The sequence below is a fragment of the Chlorocebus sabaeus genome, chromosome 26 (genome assembly GCF_047675955.1).
Source record: "Chlorocebus sabaeus isolate Y175 chromosome 26, mChlSab1.0.hap1, whole genome shotgun sequence".
Lineage (NCBI taxonomy): Eukaryota > Metazoa > Chordata > Mammalia > Primates > Cercopithecidae > Chlorocebus > Chlorocebus sabaeus.
Window position 1 is genome coordinate 20,564,605 of NC_132929.1, and position 22,967 is coordinate 20,587,571.

A 22,967-nucleotide genomic window follows, 5' to 3' on the forward strand; every position below is an offset into this window, starting at 1 on the left:
TTGAGCTGCAGACATAGATGCCCGCAGTTGTGCCAATCATGTTCAAGATGGTGGCTCCATCTTCCCTTCTCTCTGTCAGTCACTTGTACAGTATGGACAGACGAGATGGAGCCGGCCAAGGGGAAAGTTCATCTGCATAGTAAGATTAGGGTGGGCTGGCCAGCCTTCCTGCCATGCTCTGTAAATGTCATACCCGATGGAACCAATCTGTGAGCCCTGCGTAAATCAGACACTGCCTCCTAAAGCCTGACTATAAAATCCGGGGCATCGGCTGCCAGCCGGCCTTTTCCTCAGAAGTTCCCTCTCTCTCACTAGAGAGAGAGCTATTTTCTTTTCTCTTTCTTTTGCTTATTAAACCGACTCCTAAACTCAAAACAAAAACAAAAACAGTCACAAGCCCACCAAGTTCTGTTTACTCCTGTGGCCTTGCCTGCTCCTTCTGTGTCTATGATGGATCTGTGGACACCTCTCTTATCATTTTGTGCTATTTATTTTCTTTTAAATTTCTGATTCTTTACCAAATAATTCTTCCTGGTTTCCTCACAGTTGTTTTAGGGGAAGAGTTCAGAAAGATCCAAACCACCAGAGTACTCTCTGAGAGCACCTGATTGGAAGCAGGTCTAATAGTGTCAGGGGGCAGCCAGAAAGGACCCCACACTAACTGGCCAGAGGCAAGTGTCAGCTCCACAAGCTGGAAAGTAGGAAGCTATGAGTGAGAAGCAGCTGTCAAAAGGGAAAAAGAATATTTGGAGGAGAATGTTGGTTTTTAATAGTGCTGCACAGAATTCAAGGCAAAATAGAAAATATCCAGGTTAGAATTGCGCAGTTTTAAGTAGGAACTGAGATGAAGAGCCAAGTACTGTACCTACAAGGGAAAACATCCCTAAAGGAGGCTATGCCAGTAATTTAGTAACTGGGTATAATTTTCTCCAGGGAAAATTCTGGGTCTGTCCTACTACTGCCACACAATTAAGAGATTTTGGCTTCAACATTTACCTAATCCATTTCTGCATCCAAGCTGACAGGTGATGCTACCTCTGATTCTTTTATGCTTTTAGTGGGCTTATAATTAAGGATGAATAATACATTTAAAACTATGGTTATTACTGGGAGAGGATTTGGGAGAAATTAGGATTTTTATATTTCTGTACTTGATTTTTTTGTATCAAGTTTATATAATTTTCCCAGTAAAAATAAATTGGCATCTGATAGACTGCAATGGTTACACACAAGCCTGTGAGACAGGTTCTCTGCCTACCGGATACTTAAAAGTTGAGAGACAAAACTCTCAACTTTTGTCTTTCCATTCATTCTCCTTCAAATAAAGATAATAGTACTTGCCTCATACGGATCTTGGGAGATTTTTTTCCCCCTCCAAGGTATGGTGTCTGACTTAGTAACTGCCAATTTAAAAAAAATCTCCCTTTTTGTGTTCTGTTTGTTTTGGGCCTGTTGCCCATTATGCAACAGCTCTCAAATCTGAAAAGTCAGGCTGAACATCTTAGGTAATTGCTCACAAATTAATTATTGGGCTGATTTTAATTACAGATTGGAATCTCCTGGTGGGCAGGGTCTGGCGTCTTCTGCTTTGAATTCCTTATAAGTACTTACATTTGCCACAAAGCCTTCACTCAACCAAAATTTGCTGAATTTAAAAGAATTAACACATAAGATTGAAGATTTTGAGTTCCAAAACAGATTTAACCAGGAGGTACTTTGGAGCAGGTAGCAATCTTCAAACTCCTTAAATAATACCATTTAACAATGGTTTTGTTTTAACTCTCTCCTCCTCCTCCTTTCTTCTTTTTCTCCTCCTCCTGTCTTCTTTTTCTCCCCCTCCTTCTTCTTCCTCTTCCTCCTCCTCCCTTTTCTTCTTTCTTCTTCCTCCTGCTCACTGTACTTCCTTCTTTTTCTTTCTTCTTCCTCCTTCTTTTCCCTCCTTCTTCTTCCTTCTTCTCCTTTTTGACGAATCAAGTGAAGCAGTGAAAGTGGAGAAGGAACAAAGAAATCTGTGACTGTGATGAATTAGTTGTAAACACCACTGTACTTGGACCAACCTTAATTTTCTTCTTTATAGTTTTTAGTATGTTCCAGTTTTCCATCATGTGCATATACTACTTTTATAAATGGAAAACAGTAAATGTCAGTTTAAAAAAATAACATTACACATCTTGGTGCTGGTTCCTGTGTGTCTACTTCCCCCTTACCTGCTCATTTGCTTCTATTCTTGCCCTGGTCTCCAAAGCCTCCCAATTACTTCTTATGGATCCCTTCTCGGAAAGTGCCCAGAGTTATTTTCTAGCAGAAAGGTTGAGGCCTTTGGAATCCACCAGACCAAGATTTGAATCCCAGCTCAGTGAAATCATGGGAAGTATCTTACCTCTCTGCATCTCAGTCTCCTTATCTGTAAAGGAAATAACACCTACCTTCTAGATTGTTGTGTAGTTTGGGTCAGCAGCTTTCCCACTTTATTTTTTATTATTATTTAAAAAAATTGAGATGGGGCTCTTGCTATGTTACCTAGGCTGGTCACAAACTCATGGGCTCAAGTGATCCTTCTGCTTCAGCCTCCTAAGTAGCTGGGTCTACAGGTGCATACCAGCATGCCTGGCTTTGTCCTTTTGTTTAATTTTTTTAAAATTTTTATTTTCTCTCTTTAAATTTTTTTAATTTTAATTTTATTTTTAATTTTCATGGGTATATAGTGGGGGTGTGTATATATATATATATGAAGTACATGAGATATTTTGATACAGGTATAATAATCACATCAGGGAAAATGGTGTATCCCTTACCCCAAGCATTTATCCTTTCTTTGTGCTACAAATAATCCAATTATACCCTTTTAGTTATTTTTACTATACAATAAAGTGTTGACACTAGTCACCCTGTTGTGCTATCAAATACCAGATCTTATTCATTCTATCTAATTATATTTTTGTATCCATTAACCATTTCTCCTGCTCCCTCCCCCAACTACTCTTCCCAGCCTCTGGTAACCATTATTCTACTCTCTATTTCCATGAATTCAGTTGCTTTAATTTTCAGCTCCCACAAAGAAGAACATGCAAACTTTGTCTTTCTATGCCTGGCTTACTTTACTTAACATAATGACCTCCAGTTCCATCCATATTGTTGCAAATGATAAGAATTCACCCTTTATGATGGCCAAACACACTCCATTGTGTATGTGTACCACATGTTCTTTATCCATTCATCTGTGATGGACACTTAGGTTGCTTCCAAATCTTGACTATTTTGAATAGTGCTGCAATAAACATGAAAATGCAGATATCTCTTCGATATACTGATTTTCTTTCTTTTGAGTATATACCTAGGAGTAGGATTGCTGGATCATATGGTAGCTCTATTTTTAGTTTTTTTGAGGAACCTCCAAGCTGTTCTCCATAGTGGGTATACTAATTTCCATTCCCACCAACAGTGTATAAGGGTTCCCCTTTTCTCCACATCCTCACCAGCATTCGTTATTGTCTGTCTTTTGGATAAAAACCATTTTAATGAGGGTGAAGTGCTATCTCATTGTAGTTTTGATTTGCATTTGTCTGATGATCAATGATGGTGAGCACCTTCTCAGATACCTGTTTGCCAATTGTATGTCTTCTTTTGAGAAATGCCTATTCAGATCTTTTGCCCATTTAAAAAATTGGATTAGTAGATTTTTTCCTATAGAGTTGTTTGAGCTCATTATATATTTTTATTATTAATCCTTGTGAGATGGATTTGTTTGTAAATATTTGCTCCCATTCTGTGGGCTGTCTCTTCTCTTTGTTGTTTGTTTCCTTTGCTTTGCAGAAGCTTTTAAGGGTATTACTCAATAAATTTTTGCCCAGTCTAATATCCTGGAGAGTTTCCCCAATGTTTTCTTTTAGCAGTTTCATAGCTTGAGGTCTTAGATTTAAGTCTTTTTATTTTCTGAGACTGGGTCTTACTGTGTCACCCAGGCTAGAGTGCAGTAGTTTCAGCTGACTACAACTTCCGCCTCCCAGCTTAAAGCGATTCCCATGCCCCAGTCTCCTGAGTAGCTGGGATTACAGGTGTGCATCAACATGCCCAGCTAATTTTTTGTATTTTTAGTAGAGACAGGGTTTTACCATGTTGGCCAGGCTGGTCTCAAACTCCTGGTCAAGTGATCCACCCACCTTGGCCTCCCAAAGTGCCAGGATTACAGGTGTGAGCCACCATGCCCAGCTAGATTTAAGTTTTTATTCCATTTTTCTTTGAGTTTTGTATATGGCGAGAGATAGTGGTCTAGTTTCATTCTTCTGCATATGGATATCCAGTTTTCCCAGCACCATTTACTGAAGAGAGTGTCCTTTCTCCAGTGTAGGTTTTTTTTTTTTTTTTTTGAGACGGAGTCTCGCTCTGTCACCCAGGCTGGAGTGCAGTGGCGCAATCTCGGCTCACTGCAAGCTCCGCCTCCCGGGTTCACGCCATTCTCCTACCTCAGCCTCCCGAGTAGCTGGGACTACAGGCGCCCGCCACTGCGCCCGGCTAATTTTTTTCTATTTTTTAGTAGAGACGGGGTTTCACCATAGTCTCGATCTCCTGACCTTGTGATCCGCCCGCCTCGGCCTCCCAAAGTGCTGGGATTACAGGCGTGAGCCACCGCGCCCGGCCCAGTGTAGGTTTTTGACAACTTTGTTGAAAATAAGTTTACTGTAGATGTATGGATTTGTTTCTGGGTTCTCTATTATGTTTCATCAGTTTATGTGTCTATTTTTATGCCAGTATCATGCTCTTTGGGTTACTATAGCTTTGTAGTATAATTTGAAGTCAGGTAATATGATTCTTTCAGTTTTGTTCTTTTTGCTTAAGATAGTTTTGGCCATTCTGGATCTTTTGTGGTTCCATATAAATTTTAGGATTTTTTTTTTCCATTTCTGTGAAGAATGTAATTGGTATTTTGATAGGGTTTACATTGAATCTGTAGATTGCTTTAGGTAGTATGGATATTTTAACATATTGAGTCTCCCAAACCATGAACATGGAATATCTTTCCATTTTTTTGTGTCCTCTTCAATTTCTTTCATCAGTGTTTTATAGTTATCATTGTAGACATCTTTTACTTCTTGGTTAAGAAGGTATTTAACATTAGATATTTAATATTATTTATAAAACAAATGATTATATGTTGATTTTCTTTTTCTTTTTTTTTTTCTTTTTTTCTTTTTTTTGAGATGGAGCCTCACTTTGTCACCCAGGCTGGAGTGCAGTGGCGTGATCTTGGCTCATGGCAACCTCTGCCTCCTGGGTTCAAGTGATTCTCCTGCCTCAGCCTCCCGAGTAACTGAGACTACAGGTATGTGCCACCACACCTGCCTAATTTTTGTATTTTTAGTAGAGACAGGGTTTCACCATGTTGGTCACACTGGTCTTGAACTCCTGACCTCAAGTGATCTGCGCACCTCAGCCTCCCAAAGTGCTGGGATTATAGCCATGAGCCACCACGCCTGGCCTGTATGTTGACTCTGTATCCTCCAACTTTACTGAATTTGTTTATCAGTTCTAATAGTTTTTTGGTGGAGTCTTTAGGTTTTTCCAAATACAAGATCATATCATCTGCAAATAAGGATAATTTGACTTCTTCCTTTGCAGTTTGGATGCTCTTTATTTCTTTCTCTTGTCTGATTGCTCTAGCTAGGACTTCCAGTACTATTTTGAGTAATAGTGGCGAAAGTGGGCATCTTTGTCATGTTCCAGATCTTTGAGAAAAGGATTTAGGTTTTCCCTTAATTCACTATGATACTAACTGTAGGTTTGTCTTTTATTGTGTTGAGCTTTTATTGTGTTGAGGTACGTTCCTTATGTGCCCAGTTTTTGAGGGGTTTTTAATCATGAAGGGATGTTGAATTTTATCAACTGTTTTTTCAGCATCAATTGAAATGATCATATGGTTTTTGCCCTTCATTCTGTTGATATGATATATCACATTGATTGATTTGTGTATGTTGAACCATCCTTGCGTCTCTGGGATGCTTGGATGCATGATGAATAATTTTTTTTTCCATTGGAAAGATACTGCAGATGAGATGAATAATCACTTTAATGTGTTGTTGAATTCAGTGTGCTAGTATGTTGCTGAGGATTTTTGCATCAGGGATATTTGCCTGTAGTTTTTTTTTTTTTTTTTTTAATGTGCCTGTCCAGTTTTGGCATCAAGGTAATACCGGCCACGTAGAATGAGTTTGAAAACACTCCCTCTTCCTCTATTTTTCAGAATAGTTTGAGTAGGGTTGGTGTTTTGGTTCTTTCTTGCACTGCTATAAAGATATAACTGAAGCTGGGCATGGTGGCTCATGCCTGTAATCCCAGCACTTTGGGAGGCTGAGGCAGGCAGATCACTTGAGGCCAGGAGTTTGAGACCAGCCTGGCTAACATGGTGAAACCCCGTCTCTACTAAAAATATGAAAATTAGCCAGGTATGATGGTGCACACCTGTTCTTTTAGCTAGTCAGGAAGCTGAGGCACAAGAATTGCTTGAACCCAGGGGGCAGAGGTTGCAGTGAGCTGAGATTGCGAGATTGCACCACTGCCCTCCAGACTGGGTGACAGAGTGAGACCCTGTCTCCAAAAAAAAAAAAAAAAAAAAAAAAAGAGAGAGAGAGAGAGAGAGAGAAATACATGAGGCTGGAAAATTTACAAAGAAAAGAGTTTTAATTGGCTTATGGTTCTGTAGGCTGTATAAACATGGTATGGTGCTGGCCTCTGCTCAGCTACTGGGGAGACCTCAGGGAGCTTTTACTCATGGCAGAAGGGTGCCAGGCACTTCACATGGTAAGAGTGGGAACAAGAGGTGGTGAGGGGAGGTGTCACATTTTACCAACAACCAGATCTTTCAAGAATGCACTCACTATCACAAGGACAGCACCAAGCCATGAGGAATCTGCCCCCATGACCCAAACACCTATCACCAGGCCCCACCTCCAATATTAGGGATTACAATTCAACATGAGATTTGGGTAGGGACCTATATTGAAACTATATCAGTTGGTATTAGTTCTTCTTCATATATTTAGTAACGTTAAGCAGTGCAGCCATAGAGTCCTGAGCTTTTATTTGTTACTTGTTATTCATCTGTTCTGGTTTTGGATTTCTTCAAGGTTCAATCTTGGTAGGTTGTATGTACCTTGGAATTTATCCATTTCTTCTAGGTTTTCCAATTTATTGGCATGTAGTTGCTCATAGTAGACTCTAATGATCCTTTGAATTTCTGTGATATTGGTTGTAATGTCTCCTTTTTCATCTCTGATTTTATTTATATGAATCTTCTCTCCTTTTTTTCTTAGTGAATCTGGCTAAAGATTTTTGGGTTTTGTCTTTAAAAAAACAACTTTTCTTTTTGTTGATCTTTTGTATTGTTTTCTTCATTTCAATTTCATTTGCTCTCATCTTTATTATTTCTTTTCTTCTATTAATTTTGGGTTTGGCTTGCTCTTGCTTTTCTAGTTCTTTGAAATGCATCATTATGTTGTTTATTTGAAGTTTTTCTGTTTTTTTTTTTTTTTTTTATGTAGGTGCTTATGGCTATAGACTTTCTTCTTATTACTGCCTTTTCTGTATCCCATAGGTTTTGGTATGTTGTGTTTCCATTATCATTTGTTTCCAGAATTTAAAAAAATGTCCTTCTTAATTTCTTTGTTGACCCACAGTCATGTAGGAGCATACTGTTTAATTTCCATGTATTTGTATAGTTTCAAAAATTCCTCTTGTTATTGATTTCTAGTTTTTTTCCATTGTGGTCAGAGAAGATATTTGATATAATTTCAATTTTTTAAGACTTATTTTGTGACCTAACATATGGTCTATCCTTGAGAATGATCCATGTGCTGAGGGGAAGAATGGGTATTCTGTAGCCATTGGATAAAATGTTCTGTAAATATCTATTATATTTGACCAGGCATGGTGGCTCATGCCTGTAACCCCAGCACTCTGGGAGGCCAAGGTGGGCAGATCATGAGGTCACGAGATCAAGACCATCCTGGCTAACATGGTGAAGCCCCGTCTCTACTAAAAATACAAAAAATTAGCCAGGCATAGTGGTGGGCACCTGTAGTTCCAGCTACTCGGGAGGCTGAGGCAGAATGGTGTGAACCTGGGAGGTGGAGCTTGCAGTGAGCTGAGATTGCACCACTGCACTCCAGCCTGGGCAACAGAGCAAGACTCCATCTCAAAAAAAAAAAAAAAAAATCTATTAGAGTCATTTGATCAATAGTGCAGATTAAGTCTGATGTTTCTTTGTTGATTTTTGGTCTGGATGATCTGTCCAATGCTGAAAGTGGGGTGTTGAAGTCTGTCCCGACCCGCGGGATCGTCAATGTAGGCCCTAGAAGAGGGAGTGGGAACTCGGGGGGACAAGAGACACGAGAAACAGAGACAAGACAGTATCCTGATCAAGTCTCGTTTATTGGCGGCAATGTAATGCCTTATATAGACCAGCAAGGGTGGAGGTTGGGCCAGGGCGATGATGGTGGCCCTGCAGTGGGCATGGCCAGGTAGGTATTGGTTTCTTCGGTCGGACGTCATGTTGCGCCTGCGCCGTCGCTTGGTAATTTTCCTGGGCGCGGGAAAATGGGTGATGAAGAACCCGGAAGAGCGCCATTTTGTACTGGCGTATGAGACAGCAGAACAAGGAAGAAAGTAAATCTAGGGAGGAGGCATAAAGTGGAAATGTATAGAGCTCAGGCGTCAGTCGTCAGTTATAATCGCTATGGCCGGGCCACGCAGCTCCGGACAGGTTCCCCTTTTTTATTATTTCATGATGAGAGATAGCCCCTCGGGAACTGCGCCTGTCTTAGGTTGGGTCAACTCATCCCCACCTTTTAAGCCCGTCATGGGATTAGGCAGCAGCAAGGGCGGCCCTCCTGTCTTAGGCTCAATTGGGGGTGGTGTCCTCTTACCCATCATTGACTGTCCAGTTCAGCTCACAGGGGAGGTGGTCTTATAAGGGCGGATAAGACTCACCATGTTCAGACATCTCAAGGTGATGATAATGGACCTGTATAGGCTTGGCCTGGAAGGCCTCGATTTGTCGTCTGACGAATGCCATAAGCTTATTAAGGATTATAGGCCCAAGAGTGAGAAAGAGTAGAAGGGTAAGTAAAGGACCTAAAAATGGTAGGAGATAAGGGAGAAGTCCGTGGAGTCCAGTCCAAAGCGGATTGGCGGCCAGGTCATTTCTGCGTTTTTCTAGCTCTTCTTGTAAGGTCTTTATTTTGTCTCTAACGATCCCGGATTTGTTAGCATAAAAACATCTTTCCTGTAAAGCCAAACAGATCCCTCCCTGTTCTGCTGTTAGTAAGTCTAGACCTCTTCTATTTTGGAGAACTACTTCAGCTAATGAGTCTACCTGATCTTGTAGATCTTGTATAGTACTGGATAAGGTTTGTACATCGGAAATTAATTGATTGGATAATTTAGTATATTGCGTTAGTGAGACTCCTAGGCCTGTAGCTCCTGTTGTAAATGCAGTGGTGATTCCCAGTCCGGCCAACAAGGGAATAAATTGTATGGCCCGTTTTGGTCTATATATAAAATGCTCAACAGCGGGGATGGGGATAGGTTCATCTCCAGGGATGATATCAATGTCAGGGAGAAGAGTGGCTAGAACACAAAGCCCTGTCCAATTTGTGGGTAGATAAGTATATGCCATGTTGTTTTCGTATTAGTTCTATTGCTTTACGAGGGTCATCAAAACCTGCATAGACTGTCACTATGTTATATAAAATGATTATTTTCCAAAAGAATCTCATGTTGGGCTTCATTTTCTGAAAAACAAAAGGGAAGAAACTTCTCAGGGAGGATTGTTTTCCCTGGATTGACAATGGTTATGAGTCATTTGTCTTACCAATCTTTCGGGCAGCCATCTGGCTGCATCATTTTTTTGTGAGAAAATACATACTGAGCCTCTTCCCCAAACTAAAACTGGGTCAGGGCCATGCCATGAATTATCGAGTGGATCTTTCCATTTAACCATTGCAAACTGTTTTTGAGATTCAGGATGCCAGAAACGGTCGGCAGCAGATTTTCCGTAACTGTCCAAATTTTAAAAATTAAGGATAAACAGGGCATGATTGAGTATGTTTCTGGGGGTACCCTTCACGGGGTACCAGCTCCCCCCTTTTAATTTTTTCAATAGTAGTTTTTAATGATAGATGGGCCCTTTCTACTATACCTTGTCCTTGGGGATTGTAGGGAATGCCTGTGATATGTTTAATTTGTAGGGTGTTGCAGAATTGTAAGAAAGTTTTGGCTATGTAACCAGGACCATTATCTGTCTTAATTTGTTTGGGTATACCTAAAATGGAAAAGCAATGTAATAAATGAGTTATGACATGTTTGGTGGCCTCTCCTGTCTGGAGAGTTGCAATAATGAACCCACTATAGGTGTCTATGCATACATGAATATATTTTAGTTGGCCAAATTCTGAGTGATGTGTAACGTCCATTTGCCAAATTTCGTTGGGGATGAGTCCTCGAGGGTTAACTCCTAGATGAGGAACGGGTAAATAAGTTATGCAGTTGGCACATTGTTTAACTATTTGTTGGGCTTGTTCTCTAGTAATTTTAAACATAAGTCTTAAGGTCTGGGCGTTTAAATGATGTATGGCATGTGCTTTTTGTGCTTGTTGTAAATTGTCTGTAGTGACTGTGGCTATGGTTTTTGTTGCCATGTCAGCTGTTGAATTACCTTGTACTAAAGGTCCCGGTAATCCTGAATGTGCTCTAATATGTCCAAGGAAAAAGGGAGTAGTCCTTTTTTGAATAAGTTGTTGACATTGTAGAAATAGGTTAGCTGTGTCTGAAATATGTTTAATTTGCGGCACGGTCTCTAAGAGGGGTATTGAATGAGCCAGGTAGGCGCTGTCTGTGTAAATATTAAGTGGCTGACAAGGGAAAGCTGATAATGCTGCAATTATGGCTTGTAATTCGACTAGCTGAGCTGATGTATAAGTGGTTTGGAATTTGACAATTGTATTATTGTAGGTGTAAGCAGCGAGTCCTGTGGAAGATCCATCAGTGAAAATTAGTAATGCGTCATTGAGAGGTTCCTTACTGGTAATATGAGGAAATACAAATGCATGAAGTTTGCAAAATTGAATGAGTTTGTTAGGTGGGTAATGGTTGTCAATTGTGCCAGTGTAAGAAGCGCAAGCAATTGGCCAGGCTTCTGTATTTTGTAACAGCCAATGGATGTGTGATTGAGTGTAGGGCTGTATAATGGTAGAGGGTTCTATTCCAAAGTATTTTCTACTGTTTTCTCTTCCCAAGATAATTAGATCAGCTATGGCATCATAATAAGGCAACAAAACCTTTTTGGGGGAGGAGGGCAGGTGTACCCACATAATGGGATTGTTTTGCCAGAATAAACCAGTAGGGGTTATTGCTGTGTTAAAAATAATGAATATTAATGGCTGAGAATAATCAATACTGGTAACAAATTGTGTTGTAATGGCATCTTCTACCCGTTGGAGTGCCGTTAATGCTTCTTTGGAAATGGACCTGGGGGATTTTGGATTAGTGTCTCCTTTCAATATATCAAAAAGAGGTTTTAACTCTCCTGTAGTGAGTTTTAAGTATGGCCGAAGCCAATTTATGTCTCCCAGTAATTTTTGGAAATCATTTAAAGTTTTTAGATGGTCACGGCGTATAACGGCCTTTTGATTAATTATTTTGGGTCCATTAATTTGAAAACCAAGATAGGTATATGGATTTTGTAGTTGTATTTTTTCCGGGGCTATTTGCAGTCCGGCTGTTGTCAACTCTTGTTTGAGTTGGGCAAAGCACTGTAAGACTTGTTCACCAGTCTGTCCTGCTATTAAAATATCATCCATATAGTGTATAATATACATTTGTGTCCATATTTTTCTGACTGGTTCTATAGCAGCGGCTACATATTTTTGACATAAGGTAGGACTATTGGCCATACCCTGAGGTAAGACTTTCCATTGGTAACGTTTCATTGGTTGTTTAAAATTTATAGATGGAAGACTAAAGGCAAACCTTTTCTGATCAGCAGGATGAAGGGGGATTGTAAAGAAGCAATCTTTAAGGTCAATAATGATTTTAAAATATTTTTGAGGAATCGCAACTGGTGAGGGCAGTCCCGGTTGTAAGGCACCCATAAGGATCATAGTGATATTTACCGCTCTTAAATCTTGTAAGAGTCTCCATTTGCCAGACTTCTTTTTAATAACAAAAATAGGTGTATTCCAAGGAGAATTACTTTCCGCAATATGTCCTGCTATCAGTTGTTCCTGCACTAACTGTTGGGCAGCACTTAGTTTATCATTGAGTAAAGGCCACTGATCAACCCAAACGGGCTCATCTGACTTCCAAGTAATGGGGTCAGCGCACCTTTGGGGTGCAGGTATGTCAGTGGCCTGAGCTAAAAATTTCCAAACCCCTTTTTATCAAGTTGTCCTGAGACTGGTATAGGCTGTGGAATACCGTTTTCCTTTTTTCCAAGACCTTTACCAGGGGTGTATCCCTGAGTTAGCATTTGTGCAGTAACTATATCATTTGGGCTGCACATTATAATTTTCATTTGGGAGAGCAGGTCTCGTCCCCAAAGATTAACAGGTAAGTGAGGGATGATAAATGGCTTAATGAGGCCTGAATTGTTTTCTTTATCTGTCCATGTTAGGTATTTAGAACTTTGTTTAGGATTACTGCTTTGTCCAATTCCTCTCAGGTGAGTTAAAGTCTCTGTGGTAGGCCAATGAGAGGGCCAATCTTCTTGTTTAATGATGGTTACATCGGCCCCTGTGTCTATTAGTCCAGTGAATGCCTTCCCGTCTAACCATAAGGTTAGAGAGGGTTTTTGATTTGTAATTGGTTGCACCCAATATATGTCTGATGATCCGAAACCTTTTATATTTCTATTAGAGTGTTGAATATTATTATTTGTTTTGACCAAAGGTAGCAGGATTAACTGAGCTATTCTAACTCCTTGAGGGACAGTAATAATATTATCAATAGCTCTGGCCATAATTTTAATTTCTCCTTCATAATCATTATCGATAACTCCAGGGAGGACTTGTAAGCCTCTCATGGTGACACTACTTCTTCCCAAAAGCAGCCCAAGAGTGTTAGGTGGTAAAGGTCCATATATTCCAGTATTTAAGGTCTGTGGTCCCATTTCAGGTGTTAGTACTGTGTGGGAGGTGGAACTGAGGTCCAGTCCTGCACTTCCTGGGGTTGCTCTACTAAGTTTTGAAATGGATTGTTGCTGCTGGCTGGAACAAAGCTGACCGCCCCATATGCTTGTTTTGGGGCCTGGGGCTGGCCCCTCACCCCGTTTCCCTGCTGAGACGATAAAGGATTTCCTTGACTATCAATTTTAGATTTACATTCGTTGGCCCAGTGCCTTCCTCTTTTACACCTTGGGCAAAGGCCTGGAATTTTTGTTTCTGGATTTTTATTTTGATTTTCATGGCGATCTTTTGCAAAGTGTCCTTTTTTACCGCATTTAAAGCACCCCCCTTTATCTTTGCCTTTGTTATTGAGGAAGTCTCTTACTGTTTGACCGCTAAAGGCGGCGGCCATTGCTAGACCCTGTTGATATGAGGGCCCAATATCTGAACTAAGGCGAATATATCCTGTTAAATCTGTTTTCTTTTGATAAGGTCTGATTGCCGCTTGGCAGGCGGGGTTGGCGTTTTCATATGCCAACTGTTTAACATAATCTACACCCGTTTCTGCATTTCCAAAAATTCTACCTGCCGTAGTCATGAGTCTGTGTACAAAATCTGAGAACGGCTCATCCGTTCCTTGTTTGACTGCCGTGAGTGAGGCCCCTGGGTCTCCTTTAACTGGGAGTTTCCTCCAGGCTTTCGTAGCAGCTGCCTGGATTTGTGAAAACAAGCCAGGATCATATAGCATTTGGGCCTGAGTGTCTGCATAGTTACCTGAACCGGTTAACATATCAAAATCCCAGCCGTTTCCTGCCTGTTGGTTTCTTTTAGCTGTGTCCCTACAATTTTCAGAAAACTCTGACTTCCAAATTAAATAATCTCCCCCGGAGAGAACTGCCCTAACTAAGGTATTCCAGTCTGCAGGGGTGAGCCAGTTATCGGCTACAGATTCCACTATTGCGAGAGTATATGGAGCAGTAGCCCCATATTGAGAAGCAGCAGTTTTTAACTCTTTTATGATAGTGAAATCAAACCCAGTATGATGTCTCCAAGCTTGTCCTTGCCCATCTGTGGTTTCCATAACTGGGAAGATGTCTTTGGGGGAGAAGTCTTCTCTATGTCGGCTAGCAACTAACCTTCCTCTTAGAACATGCTGTCCAGGCCACTGAGGTGGGCGCAGGGAACCCTCCATAACGTCTGGGTTAGGTACCTTTTTATTTCCTGTTTTTAATTTTTGGAGCCTAATTATCAATGATTGATGTAACTCTTCAAGTTTAATTTGTTCCTCTAGTTGAGCAATTTTTTGTTTAATTCTTCTTTGGGATCTATTGCTGCCATAACAATGGGCGCAGAAGCCTCATTATGTGTCTTATTATATGGGGGCGGGTATGAAGTAAAGCGAGGCAAATCAGGGTTGTGATATTTAGCCGCCTCTTCCTCTAAATCATCCCAATTTATGTCTGATTGATTAGGCTTATTAATTTCCTCCTCTTTTTGAAGCATCTGTAAAATTGGGTATTTTTTTGTTTGTTTGTTTTCGTGTGGCATTTCCTTATCTGTTACAGAAGGAGACTTGATTTCCTCATGATCACTTTCGAGGGAAATGAGATCCTCCTCCGTATCTTGTGGAGGCTTTGTAAGGTTAGAGCGGGAGCTAACCTTTAAAATATGCTCTGTCTGAGCGACCGCAGCCATGACTTGCGGATCGGCCTCCTTCTTATCTATTAAATCTCTAATGAGGTTCCAATAAGAGAAGGCAGTCACAGGAATTTTTTCTGGCCCAAAAGTATTATAATAGTCCTGAAGACAATCCCCTACTCTACGCCATCTTTTAATATCAATAGTTCCTTCCTGTGGGAACCAAGGGCAAGTATCTTTTACAAAATCAAAAAATTTAAACAAATCATTACCTTTAACCTTTACTCCTCGTATCTTTAAAGCCTCTTTTAATTGTCCTACATAGATTTGATGTTGACTTAATTCTTGTCCCATTTCGGATGCGTCACTTACCTTCGATTCTGACGCAGCAGGTTCCCGCGGTGATCGGAGGAGTTTAGTTTCACCTTGACGACGGTCGACCGTTCTTTCGCGTCCTCTTCCTCACGGAATCCCTCGTTTCCAGGCCCCACGTTGGGCGCCACGTGTCCCGACCCGCAGGATCGTCAATGTAGGCCCTAGAAGAGGGAGTGGGAACTCGGGGGGACAAGAGACACGAGAAACGGAGACAAGACAGTATCCTGATCAAGTCTCGTTTATTGGCGGCAATGTAATGCCTTATATAGACCAGCAAGGGTGGAGGTTGGGCCAGGGCGATGATGGTGGCCCTGCAGTGGGCATGGCCAGGTAGGTATTGGTTTCTTCGGTCGGACGTCATGTTGCGCCTGCACCGTCGCTTGGTAATTTTCCCGGGCGCGGGAAAATGGGTGATGAAGAACCCGGAAGAGCGCCATTTTGTACTGGCGTATGAGACAGCAGAACAAGGAAGAAAGTAAATCTAGGGAGGAGGCATAAAGTGGAAATGTATAGAGCTCAGGCGTCAGTCGTCAGTTATAATCGCTATGGCCGGGCCACGCAGCTCCGGACAGAAGTCTCCAGCTATTATTGTACTGGGGCCTCTCTCTTTAGCTCTAATAATATTTACTTTATATATCTGGGTGCTCCAGTTAGAGTGCATATATTTTTACAATTGTTACATACTGTTGCCAAATTAACCTCTTTTCATTATATAATGACCTTCTTTGTCTCTTTTTATAGTTTTTGTCTTGAAATCTATTTTGTCTGATGTAAGCATAGCTATTCATCATCCTTTTTTGTTTCCATTGGAATGGAATGTATTTTTCCATCCCTTTATTTTAGTCTATGTGTGTCTTTATGGGTGAAGTGTGCTTCTTGTAGGCAACAAATCACTGGGTCTTGCTATTTTTTTTTTTTTTTTAAATCCATTCAGCTACTCTATGTCTTTTGAATGGAGAGTTTAGTCCGTTTAGATTCAATGTTATTATTGATAAGTAAGGACTTACTCTTGCCATTTTGTTATTTGTTTTCTAGTTGTTTTGTGGTCCTCTGTTCCCTCCTTCTTTCCTTCCTGTCTTCCTTTCTGTGAAGGTGATTTTCTCTGGTAGTATTTAAAAATTTCTTGCTTTTTATTTTTTGTATATCTGTTGTATGTTGTTCTGGGGATTTTTTTTTTTTTTTTTTTTGAGATGGGGGTCTCACTTTGTCACCCAGGCTGGAGTGCAGTGGTGCAATCTTGGCTCACTGCAACCTCTGCCTTTCAGGCTCAAGTGATCCACCTACCTCAGCCTCCCAAGTAGTTGGGACCACAGGTGACTATCACTATGCCTGGCTAATTTTTTTTTTTTTTTTTTTTTTTTTTTTTTTTGTAGAGACAAGTACTTTTGTAGAGACAGTACTTTCACTGTGTTTTCCAGGCTAGTTTCAAACTCCTGAGCTCAAGCCATCTGCCTGCTTTGGCCTCCCAAAGTGCTAGGATTACAGGTGGGAGCCACCACTCCTGGCCCCTGTTGTATGCTTTTTTATTTCAGGTTACCATAAGGCTTGTATTTAATATTTTATATCCCATTATTTCATTTTATTATTTTTTGGCATATTCACAACATAACCCATTATTTTAAACCAATGACAACTTACCACTGATCACATAAATAAAGAAGCAAAGAAAAAATTAATAAAACTCTACACTTTAACTTTGTTCCATTCTTTTAAATTCTTTGTGTTTATGTCATACTATACTGTCTATATCTTGAAAAGTTGTTATAGTTATTAGTTTTGACTGGTTTACCTTTTTGTCTTTCCACTCGAGATATGAGTAGTTTACATACCATGATTACAGTGTTATAATATTCTGTTTTTTTCTGTGTACTTCCAATTACCAGTGAGTTTTACACCTTCAAATTATTTTTCATTGCTCATTAATGTCCTTTTCTTTCAGATTAAAGAACTCCCTTCAGCATTTCTTGTAGGACAGGTCTAGTGTTGATGAAATCCCTCAACTTTTGTTTGTCTAGGAAAGTCTTTGTTTCTCCTTCATACTTCAAGGATATTTTCACCAGATACACTATTCTAGGATAAAATATTTTTTCCTTCAGCACTTTAAATATGCCATGCTAGTCTTCCCTGGCCTGTAAGGTTTCCACTGGAAAGTCTGCTGCCAGACATACTGGAGCTCCAAATAACTGGTATGTTATTTGTTTATTTTCTGTTGCTGCTTTTAGGATCCTTTCTGTATTCTTGACCTTGGGAGTTTGTTTATTAAATGTTTTGAGGTAGTCTTCTTTGGGTTGAAGTTGTTTGGTGTTCTATAACCTTCATATACTTGAATATTGATATCTTTCCCTAGGTTTGGGAAGCTCTTTGTTACTATCCCTTTGAATAAACTTTCTACCCCATCTCTCTCTCTCTCTACCTCCTCTTTAAGGCCAATAAGTCTTTTTTTTTTTTTTTTCCTTTTTGAGACAGAGTCTCACTCTGTTGCCCAGGCTGGAGTGCAGTGGTGTGATCTTGGCTCACTGCAGCCTCCACCTCCCAGGTTCAAGCAATTCTTCTGCTTCAGCCTCCAGAGTGGCTGGGATTACAGACACCCGCTGCCTCGCCCAGCTAATTTTTGTATTTTAGTAGAGATGGGGTTTCACGATGTTGGCCAGGCTGGTCTCGAACTCCTGACTGCATGATCTGCCCACCTCAGCCTCTCAAAGTGCTGGGATTACAGGCGTGAGCCACCGCGCCTGGCTGCAGCCAATAGCTCTTAAATTTGCCCTTTTTTTTTTTATTTGAGACGGAGTCTCCCTCTGTTGCCCGGGCTGGAGCGCAGTGGCCAGATCTCAGCTCACTGCAAGCTCCGCCTCCCGGGTTTACGCCATTCTCCTGCCTCAGCCTCCCGAGTAGCTGGGACTACAGGCGCCCACCACCTCGCCTGGCTAGTTTTTTCTATTTTTTTAGAAGAGACGGGGTTTCACCGTGTTAGCCAGGATGGTCTTGATCTCCTGACCTCTTGATCCACCCGTCTTGGCCTCCCAAAGTGCTGGGATTACAGGCTTGAGCCACTGCACCTGGCCAAATTTGCCCTTTTGAAGCTATTCTCTAGATCTTCTAAGCATGCTTCATTCTTTTTTATTCTTTTTTCTTTTGTCTCTTCTGATTACATTTTCAAATAGCCTGTCTTCAAGCTCACTAATTCTTTCTTCCACTTGATCAGTTCTACTGGTAAGAGACTCTGATGCATCCTTGAGTATGTCAGTTTCATTTTTTAACTCCATAATTTTTGCTTGATTCTTTTTAGTTATTTCAATCTCTTTGTTAAAGTTATGTGACAGGATTCTGAATTCCTTCTCTATGTTAGCTTTACTTTTTTTGAGTTTCCTCAAAACAGTTGTTTTTTTTGTTTGTTTGTTTTTTTGACAGAGTCTTGCTCTGTTGCCCAGGCTGGAGTGCAGTGGTGCAATCTTGGCTCACTGAATCTCCGCCTCCCAAGTTTAAGCAATTCTCCTGCCTCAGCCTCCTGAGTAGCTGGGATTACAGGCACACCCCACCACACCCAACTAATTTTTGTATTTTTAGTAGAGATAAGGTTTCACCATGTTGACCAGGCTGGTTTGAACTCCTGAGTTCAAGTGATCTACCCACCTTGGCCTCCCAAGATGTTGAGATTACAGGTGTGAGCCACTGTGCCTGGCCAAAACAGCTATTTTGAATTCTGTTTCAAAGGTCACATATCTCTGTTTCTCTGGGATTGGCCCCTGGTGCCTTATTTAGTTCATTTGATGAGGTCATGTTTTCCTGGCTGGTTCTGATGCTTGTAGATGTTCATCAGTGTCTGAGTTAAATATTTATCATAGTCTTCGCAGTCTGGGCTGTATCTGTCCTTCTTTGGAAGGCTTTTCAGGAATTCAAAGGAACGTGGGTGTTGTGATCTAAGTTTTTGGTCACTGCAGCTGTATCTGCATTAGAGGGCACACTAAGCATAGAAATGCTGTGGCTCTTTCATAGTCTGTTGTATGTTTTTTGATTTGAGGTCACCATGATGTTTGCAGATAATATTTTATTACTCATTATTTTAAACCGCTGACAAGTTAGCACTGATTACTCATGGAAGCACTGCCTTGGTGGTCTTGGATAAGAGCTGGAAGAATTCTCTGGATTACCGGGCAGAGACTCTTATTGTCTTCCCTTCTTTCCCCCAAACAAAGTCTGTCTTTCTGTGATCAGCTGCCTGGAGTTGGGGGAGAAGTGACACAAACACCCTTGTGACCACCACCACTGGGACTGTGCAGGGTCAGAGGTGAAGCCAGCACAGTACTGGGTCTTGCCCAAGGCCTACGGTAACCAGTACCTGGCTACTACTTACGTTCACGCAAGGCCCTATGGCTCTAAAATCAGCAGGTGGCAAAGCCAGCCAAGCTTATGTCCTCTTCAGGGTGGCAAGTTCCCCCCAGCCTGGGGTGAATCCAGAGATGCCTTCAGGAGCCAGGGCCTAATCAGAAACCTTAGGAATCTACTTGGTACTCTATTGTACTGCAGCTGAACTGGCACCCAAGCCACAAGACAAAGTCCTTCCCACTTTTCCCTCCCCTTTCCACAAGCTGAGAAGTCTCTTTCCATGGCCACTTCCACCCCAGGCCTGTGATGGGTACTGTCTGGCTACTGCTGATGTATACTCAAGGCCCAAGGGCTCTTCAGTAAGCTTGTGAATGCTGCCCGGCCTGGGACTCACCCTTCAGGGAAGTGGGCTCCCCTCTGGCCCAGAGCAGGTCCAGGAATGCTATCTAAGAGCCAAAGCCTGGAATCAGGGACCCTAAGAGCCCACTTTGTATTCTAACCCCACAGTGGCCAAGTCCCCTTTACTCTTTCCTCTTCTTTTCTCAAGCAGAAGGAATTTCTCCCCATGGCCGCCACAGCTGGAATGTGCTGGGTCATCCTGAAGCCTGCATGTCTCTGAGTCTCACCCAAAGCCCATGATGAGTACTACCTGGCTACTTCCGATTATTCAGGGCCAAAGGGCTTGTTAGTCAGCTGGGGAGGAATCCTGCCAGGACTGGTCCTTCCCTTCAAGGCAGCAGGTTCCCTTCTGGCCCAGGGTGTGGCTAGACATGTCAGCTTGGAGCTATGGCCTGGAATATGGGCCTCAGGACTCTGCCTGGTGCCTTATCCTACTGCAGCCAAGCTGGTATCCAAGATGCAAGACAAAGTCATCTTTGTTCTTCCCTCTCTTCTTCTCAAGCAGAGGAAAGAAGTCTCTCTCTGAGCTTTGAGCTCCGCTGCCTGGGGTTGGGAGAGGGGTGGTGCAGGCAATCCCTTGGCCATCCCAGCTGGTGTCTCACTAGGTTGTGTACCCCACATTCACTGGCTCTGAGCCCAGCACAGCACCAGGACTTGCCCAGGAATTGCCATCCTTGTGGCCTAGACTGCCTTTCAAGTTTATGTAGAACCTCAGAGCACTTCAGCCCATGGTGGTGAGGCTTACTGGAACTCAGGTTCCCACTGCTGGGATGGATGATTTGCTTCCAGCTAGGGCTGGTCTGAATGATCCTCCATGGGCCCTGGGTGAGTTCTTTCCAGTGTTGCTTTGTGCTATGACTGGGCAGCACTGAGTGCCAGTGCAAAGTCTGACAATCACTGCACTCTTCTTCTCCCAGAAGCACAGATTCTCTCTCCATGCTAGGTGGCTGCTGCTGGGGAATGGGGGAGAGAGAGCATTTAGCAATTCAAGACTGTCTTACCCTCTTCAGTTCCTCTTTCAGTGATATGAAGTTAAAACCAGGTACTGTGATTGCTCACTTGATTTTTCATTCTTATGAAAGTACTTTTTTTGCGTGGATAGTTATTCAATACGGTGTTCCTGCAGGGAGCAGGATTAGTGGAGGCTTCTATTCAGCCATCTTGCTCTACCTTCCCTGGCTATGTCTTTTTAAATATTTATAATCAACATACAATAAATTACACTTAAAGTATACAATAAGTTCTAAAATATAACTCTGAAATCATCATCAAACTCTAGATAATTAACATATCCATCAACCCAAAAATTTCCTTATGTTTAGATGATCTCCTTTCCCTCTAGAAACGACTCATCTACTTTCTGTCATATAGATTATAGTTTGCCTTTTCTGGAGTTTTATATAAACAGAATCATATCGTATATGCTCTTTTCTGTCTGACTTCTTTTACTTACCATGATTATTTCATCCATGTTACATGTATCAACAGTTTTTTCCTTATTTGTTGATGATAATATTTCATTGTATGGATAGATACTCCAATGGGTTTATTCATTTACCTGTTGATGTGTGTTGGATCGTTTCTAGTTTCAGCTATCGCAAATAAAACTGCTGGAAACATTCATGTCCAAGTCTTTGTTTAGACATATGCTTTCGTTTTCTCTTGGGGAAATACCTTGGGTGGAGTGGCTGGATCTGATGGCCAGTGTATGTTTAACTTTATAAAGAGCTGTCAAAGTGTTTTCCTTTTTTTTTTTTTTTTTTGAGACAGAATCTTGCTCTGTTGCCCAGGCTGGAGTATGGTGGTGCAATCTCAGCTCACTGCAACCTCGCCTCCCAGCTTAAAGTGATTCTCCTGCCTCAGCCTCCTGAGCAGCTGGGGTTACAGATGCCTGCCACCATGCCCAGCTAATTTTTATATTTTTAGTAGAGACAGGGTTTCACCATGTTGACCAGGCTGCTCTCATACTCCTGGTCTCAAGTGATCCGCCTGCCTTGCCCTCCCAAAGTGCTCAGATTACAAGTGTGAGCCACCATGCCCAGCCCAAAATTGTTTATACCATTTTATATTCCCATCAGGATTGTATGAGAGTTCCAGTTCTTCTAAATTCTTGCCAACATTTACTATTTTGAATAAATGTTCATTGTAAAAAAATTTTAAGAAGGTTATATAGGGGAAAAAAAAGGCTGCTGTTAATCTGTTAATTGCACTACAGGGAGACAAAGTTATTAAACTGTCATATTTGTGGCTGGGCGTGGTAACACATGCCTGTGATCTTAGCACTGTGGGAGGCTGAGGAAGGAGGATCACTTGAGACCAGGAGTTCAAGACCAGCCTGGAAAACACAGCAAGAGTCTGTCTCCACAAAAAAATTAAAAATTAAAGAAAAGGACATCGTCATGTTTGTAGACTTCCCAAATTTGCCCTCCTAGGCAAACAGTGCTCTTGTTTTTAAACAAATAGTTGTATATATAATTTTCACCCTCACTATTCAAAACATGTCATAAATGGTAAATCCAAGAAAAATACAGGTATTCCCCACCCACCGAAAACTGTAAAATAGACTTTTTTCTGTCTGTACTGTTTATTATTGCTTTTTAAATGGGTTTTCCAAGTGAGTAAGTCAGAATCTATCTGTAATGAATTTTAAATTTAGTATTTCTCTGTGATGTAGTAAACAAGAAACTAGAGGCAAAAATAGCCCTGTCCCTTGCTAAACTTCTAAGGCACGTTTCTAGTACAATTCAACACTAACATTTCAGGCCTTTAGTGCCTTATATGAGTTTTTAAAAGGGGAAGAAGGGAGGGAGCAAGAGTGTCTCATTTCATAAACTTGTGCATAACAATTATTCTTATATTTTAGTTATTGAGAGGGCTGGTAGAAAAACTAGGTAAATAATATTAATAATTATAGCACTTATTATACACTACAGAACACGTATTATGTACCAGGCATTGTGGGAGGCTCTCTCTTGTGCATTATCTCATTTCATTAGGTCCATGGAGAGTATTGCATTTTCTTAGTTTAGGCATGGCCTCCACAATAAGGATTATTAAAAGCCTAAAAATATGTAAAAG